Below are 7,672 nucleotides of genomic sequence, written 5' to 3'. Positions count from 1 at the left end.
CCACCACTGTCACACACCACTCTCCACCACTGCCACACACCACTCTCCATCACTGCCTCATACCACTCTCCACCACTGCCACTCATCACTCTCCACCACTCACACACCACTCTCCACCACTGCCACTCACCCCTCTCCACCACTGTCACTCACCACTCTTCACCACTGCCACTCACCACTCTCCACCACTGCCACTCACCACTCTCCACCACTCACACACAACTCTCCACCACTGCCACTCACCACTCTCCACCACTGCCAATCACCACTCTCCACCACTGTCACACACCACTCTCCACCACTGTCACACACCACTCTCCACCACTGTCACACACCACTCTCCACCACTGTCACACACCACTCTCCACCACTGCAACACACCACTCTCCACCACTGTCACACACCACTCTCCACCGCTGTCAAACACCCCTCTCCAACACTGTCAAACACCACTCTCCACCACTGTCACACACCACTCTCCATTACTGTTACACACCACTCTCCACCACTGTCACACACCACTCCCCACCACTGTCACACACCACTCTATCACTGTCACACACCACTCTCCCCCCACTGTCACTCACCACTCTCCATCACTGTCACACACTCCTCTCTATCACTGTCACACACCACTCTCCACCACTGTCACACACCACTCTCCACCACTGTCACACACCACTCTCCACCACTGTCACTCACCACTCTCTATCACTGTCACACACCACTCTCCACCACTGTCACACACCACTCTCCATCACTGTCACACACAACTCTCCACCACTGTCACTCACCACTCTCCATCACTGTCACTCACCACTCTCCACCACTGTCACACACCACTCTCCACCACTGCCACACACCACTCTCCATCACTGCCTCATACCACTCTCCACCACTGCCACTCACAACTCTCCACCACTCACACACCACTCTCCACCACTGCCACTCACCCCTCTCCACCACTGCCACTCACACCTGCCACTCACCACTCTCCACCACTGCCACTTACCACTGTCCACCACATCTCACAAACCACTCTCAACCACTGCTTCTCACCACTCTCCACCACTGCCACTCACCCCTCTCCACCACTGCCACACACCACTCCCTACCACTGTCACTCACCACTCTCCACCACTGTCACACACCACTCTCCACCACTGCCACACACCACTCTCCACCACTGCTTCTCACCACTCTCCACCACTGCCACTCACCCCTCTCCACCACTGCCACACACCACTCCCTACCACTGTCACACACCACTTTCCACCACTGTCACTCACCACTCTCCACCACTGCTACACACCACTCTCCTCCACTGTCACTCACCACTTTTTACCACTGCCAAACCCCACTCCCCACCACTGCCACACACCACTCTCCACCACTGCCCCTCAACACTCTCCACCACTGTCACACACCACTCTCCACCACTGCCACACACCACTGCCACACACCACTCTCCACCACTGTCATATACCACTCTCCACTACTGCCACACACCACTCTCCACCACTGTCACACACCACTCTCCACCACTGCCTCACACCACTCCCCACCACTGCCACACACCACTCTCCACCACTGCCCCTCAACACTATCCACCACTGCCCCTCACCACCTCTCCACCACTGTCACACACCACTCTCCTATCACTGCCACATCACCACTCTCCACCACTGCACACACCACTCTCCACCACTGCCACTCACCACTCTCCACAACTGCCACTCTACCACTCTCCATCACTGTCCACTCACCACCTCTACACCACTGCACCTCACCACTCTCCACCACTGCCACTCACCACTCTCCACAACTTACACACCACTCTCCACCACTGCCCCTCACCACTCTCCACCACTGCCACTCACCACTCTCCACAACTCACACACCACTCTCCACCACTGCCACTCACCCCTCTCCACCATTGCCACACACTACTCCCTACTACTGTCACTCACCACTCTCCACCACTGTCACAAACCACTCTCCACCACTGCCACACACCACTCTCCACCACTGTCACACACCACTCCCCACCACTGCCACACACCACTCTCCACCACTGTCACTCACCAGCTCTCCACCACTGCCACACACCACTCTCCACCACTGTCACACACCACTCTCCACCACTGTCACACACCACTCTCCACCACAGCCCCTCACCACTCTCCACTACTGCCCACACCAATCTCCACCACTCTCACACACCACTCTCCGTTAATGCCCCTCACCACTCTCCACCACTCACACACCACTCTCCACCACTGCCACTCACCACTCTCCACCAATGCCACACAAAACTCTCCACCACTCTCACATACCACCATCCACCACTGCCACACACCACTCTCCACCACTGCCACTCACCACTCTCCACCACTGTCACACACCACTCTCCACCACTGCCACACACCACTCTCCACCACTGTCACACACCACTCTCCATCACTGCCCCTCACCACTCTCCACCACTGTCACACACCACTCTCCATCACTGCCCCTCACCACTCTCCACCACTGCCACACACCACTCTCCATCACTGTCACACACCACTCTCCACCCCTGTCACACACCACTCTCCACCACTGCCACACACCACTCTCCACCACTGTCACACACCACTCTCCACCACTGTCACACACCACTCGCCACCAGTACCACACACTGCTCTCCCCCACTGTCACACACCACTCTCCACCACTTTCACACACCACTCTCCACCACTGCCACACACCACTGCCACACACCACTGTCCACCACTGTCACACACAACTCTCCACCACTGTCACACACCACTCTCCACCACTGTCACACACCACTCGCCACCAGTACCACACACTGCTCTCCCCCACTGTCACACACCACTCTCCAACACTTTCACACACCACTCTCCACCACTGCCACACACCACTGCCACACACCACTGTCCACCACTGTCCCTCACCACTCTCCACCACTGTCACACACCACTCTCCACCACTGTCACACACCATTCTCCACCACTGCCGCACACCACTCTCCACCACTGTCACACACTACTCCCCACCACTGTCACACACCACTCTCCACCACTGTCACACGCAACTCCCCACCACTGTCACACACCACTCTCCACCACTGCCACACACCACTCTCCATCACTGCCTCATACCACTCTCCACCACTGCCACTCATCACTCTCCACCACTCACACACCACTCTCCACCACTGCCACTCACCCCTCTCCACCACTGTCACTCACCACTCTTCACCACTGCCACTCACCACTCTCCACCACTGCCACTCACCACTCTCCACCACTCACACACAACTCTCCACCACTGCCACTCACCACTCTCCACCACTGCCAATCACCACTCTCCACCACTGTCACACACCACTCTCCACCACTGTCACACACCACTCTCCACCACTGTCACACACCACTCTCCACCACTGTCACACACCACTCTCCACCACTGCAACACACCACTCTCCACCACTGTCACACACCACTCTCCACCGCTGTCAAACACCACTCTCCAACACTGTCAAACACCACTCTCCACCACTGTCACACACCACTCTCCATTACTGTTACACACCACTCTCCACCACTGTCACACACCACTCCCCACCACTGTCACACACCACTCTATCACTGTCACACACCACTCTCCCCCACTGTCACTCACCACTCTCCATCACTGTCACACACTCCTCTCTATCACTGTCACACACCACTCTCCACCACTGTCACACACCACTCTCCACCACTGTCACACACCACTCTCCACCACTGTCACTCACCACTCTCTATCACTGTCACACACCACTCTCCACCACTGTCACACACCACTCTCCATCACTGTCACACACAACTCTCCACCACTGTCACTCACCACTCTCCATCACTGTCACTCACCACTCTCCACCACTGTCACACACCACTCTCCACCACTGCCACACACCACTCTCCATCACTGCCTCATACCACTCTCCACCACTGCCACTCACAACTCTCCACCACTCACACACCACTCTCCACCACTGCCACTCACCCCTCTCCACCACTGCCACTCACCACTGCCACTCACCACTCTCCACCACTGCCACTTACCACTGTCCACCACATCTCACAAACCACTCTCAACCACTGCTTCTCACCACTCTCCACCACTGCCACTCACCCCTCTCCACCACTGCCACACACCACTCCCTACCACTGTCACTCACCACTCTCCACCACTGTCACACACCACTCTCCACCACTGCCACACACCACTCTCCACCACTGCTTCTCACCACTCTCCACCACTGCCACTCACCCCTCTCCACCACTGCCACACACCACTCCCTACCACTGTCACACACCACTTTCCACCACTGTCACTCACCACTCTCCACCACTGCTACACACCACTCTCCTCCACTGTCACTCACCACTTTTTACCACTGCCAAACCCCACTCCCCACCACTGCCACACACCACTCTCCACCACTGCCCCTCAACACTCTCCACCACTGTCACACACCACTCTCCACCACTGCCACACACCACTGCCACACACCACTCTCCACCACTGTCACATACCACTCTCCACTACTGCCACACACCACTCTCCACCACTGTCACACACCACTCTCCACCACTGCCTCACACCACTCCCCACCACTGCCACACACCACTCTCCACCACTGCCCCTCAACACTATCCACCACTGCCCCTCACCACCCTCCACCACTGTCACACACCACTCTCTATCACTGCCACACACCACTCTCCACCACTCACACACCACTCTCCACAACTGCCACTCACCACTCTCCACAACTGCCACTCACCACTCTCCACCACTGCCACACACCACTCTCCACCACTGCCCCTCACCACTCTCCACCACTGCCACTCACCACTCTCCACAACTTACACACCACTCTCCACCACTGCCCCTCACCACTCTCCACCACTGCCACTCACCACTCTCCACAACTCACACACCACTCTCCACCACTGCCACTCACCCCTCTCCACCATTGCCACACACTACTCCCTACTACTGTCACTCACCACTCTCCACCACTGTCACAAACCACTCTCCACCACTGCCACACACCACTCTCCACCACTGTCACACACCACTCCCCACCACTGCCACACACCACTCTCCACCACTGTCACTCACCACTCTCCACCACTGCCACACACCACTCTCCACCACTGTCACACACCACTCTCCACCACTGTCACACACCACTCTCCACCACAGCCCCTCACCACTCTCCACTACTGCCCACACCAATCTCCACCACTCTCACACACCACTCTCCGTTAATGCCCCTCACCACTCTCCACCACTCACACACCACTCTCCACCACTGCCACTCACCACTCTCCACCAATGCCACACAAAACTCTCCACCACTCTCACATACCACCATCCACCACTGCCACACACCACTCTCCACCACTGCCACTCACCACTCTCCACCACTGTCACACACCACTCTCCACCACTGCCACACACCACTCTCCACCACTGTCACACACCACTCTCCATCACTGCCCCTCACCACTCTCCACCACTGTCACACACCACTCTCCATCACTGCCCCTCACCACTCTCCACCACTGCCACACACCACTCTCCATCACTGTCACACACCACTCTCCACCCCTGTCACACACCACTCTCCACCACTGCCACACACCACTCTCCACCACTGTCACACACCACTCTCCACCACTGTCACACACCACTCGCCACCAGTACCACACACTGCTCTCCCCCACTGTCACACACCACTCTCCACCACTTTCACACACCACTCTCCACCACTGCCACACACCACTGCCACACACCACTGTCCACCACTGTCACACACAACTCTCCACCACTGTCACACACCACTCTCCACCACTGTCACACACCACTCGCCACCAGTACCACACACTGCTCTCCCCCACTGTCACACACCACTCTCCAACACTTTCACACACCACTCTCCACCACTGCCACACACCACTGCCACACACCACTGTCCACCACTGTCCCTCACCACTCTCCACCACTGTCACACACCACTCTCCACCACTGTCACACACCATTCTCCACCACTGCCGCACACCACTCTCCACCACTGTCACACACTACTCCCCACCACTGTCACACACCACTCTCCACCACTGTCACACGCAACTCCCCACCACTGTCACACACCACTCTCCACCACTGCCACACACCACTCTCCATCACTGCCTCATACCACTCTCCACCACTGCCACTCATCACTCTCCACCACTCACACACCACTCTCCACCACTGCCACTCACCCCTCTCCACCACTGTCAATCACCACTCTTCACCACTGCCACTCACCACTCTCCACCACTGCCACTCACCACTCTCCACCACTCACACACAACTCTCCACCACTGCCACTCACCACTCTCCACCACTGCCAATCACCACTCTCCACCACTGTCACACACCACTCTCCACCACTGTCACACACCACTCTCCACCACTGTCACACACCACTCTCCACCACTGTCACACACCACTCTCCACCACTGCAACACACCACTCTCCACCACTGTCACACACCACTCTCCACCGCTGTCAAACACCACTCTCCAACACTGTCAAACACCACTCTCCACCACTGTCACACACCACTCTCCATTACTGTTACACACCACTCTCCACCACTGTCACACACCACTCCCCACCACTGTCACACACCACTCCATCACTGTCACACACCACTCTCCCCCACTGTCACTCACCACTCTCCATCACTGTCACACACTCCTCTCTATCACTGTCACACACCACTCTCCACCACTGTCACACACCACTCTCCACCACTGTCACACACCACTCTCCACCACTGTCACTCACCACTCTCTATCACTGTCACACACCACTCTCCACCACTGTCACACACCACTCTCCATCACTGTCACACACAACTCCCCACCACTGTCACTCACCACTCTCCATCACTGTCACTCACCACTCTCCACCACTGTCACACACCACTCTCCACCACTGCCACACACCACTCTCCATCACTGCCTCATACCACTCTCCACCACTGCCACTCACAACTCTCCACCACTCACACACCACTCTCCACCACTGCCACTCACCCCTCTCCACCACTGCCACTCACCACTGCCACTCACCACTCTCCACCACTGCCACTTACCACTGTCCACCACATCTCACAAACCACTCTCAACCACTGCTTCTCACCACTCTCCACCACTGCCACTCACCCCTCTCCACCACTGCCACACACCACTCCCTACCACTGTCACTCACCACTCTCCACCACTGTCACACACCACTCTCCACCACTGCCACACACCACTCTCCACCACTGCTTCTCACCACTCTCCACCACTGCCACTCACCCCTCTCCACCACTGCCACACACCACTCCCTACCACTGTCACACACCACTTTCCACCACTGTCACTCACCACTCTCCACCACTGCTACACACCACTCTCCTCCACTGTCACTCACCACTTTTTACCACTGCCAAACCCCACTCCCCACCACTGCCACACACCACTCTCCACCACTGCCCCTCAACACTCTCCACCACTGTCACACACCACTCTCCACCACTGCCACACACCACTGCCACACACCACTCTCCACC

Source organism: Procambarus clarkii, chromosome 46 (assembly GCF_040958095.1).
Source record: "Procambarus clarkii isolate CNS0578487 chromosome 46, FALCON_Pclarkii_2.0, whole genome shotgun sequence".
Classification (NCBI taxonomy): domain Eukaryota; kingdom Metazoa; phylum Arthropoda; class Malacostraca; order Decapoda; family Cambaridae; genus Procambarus; species Procambarus clarkii.
This window is presented reverse-complemented; position numbering follows the sequence as displayed.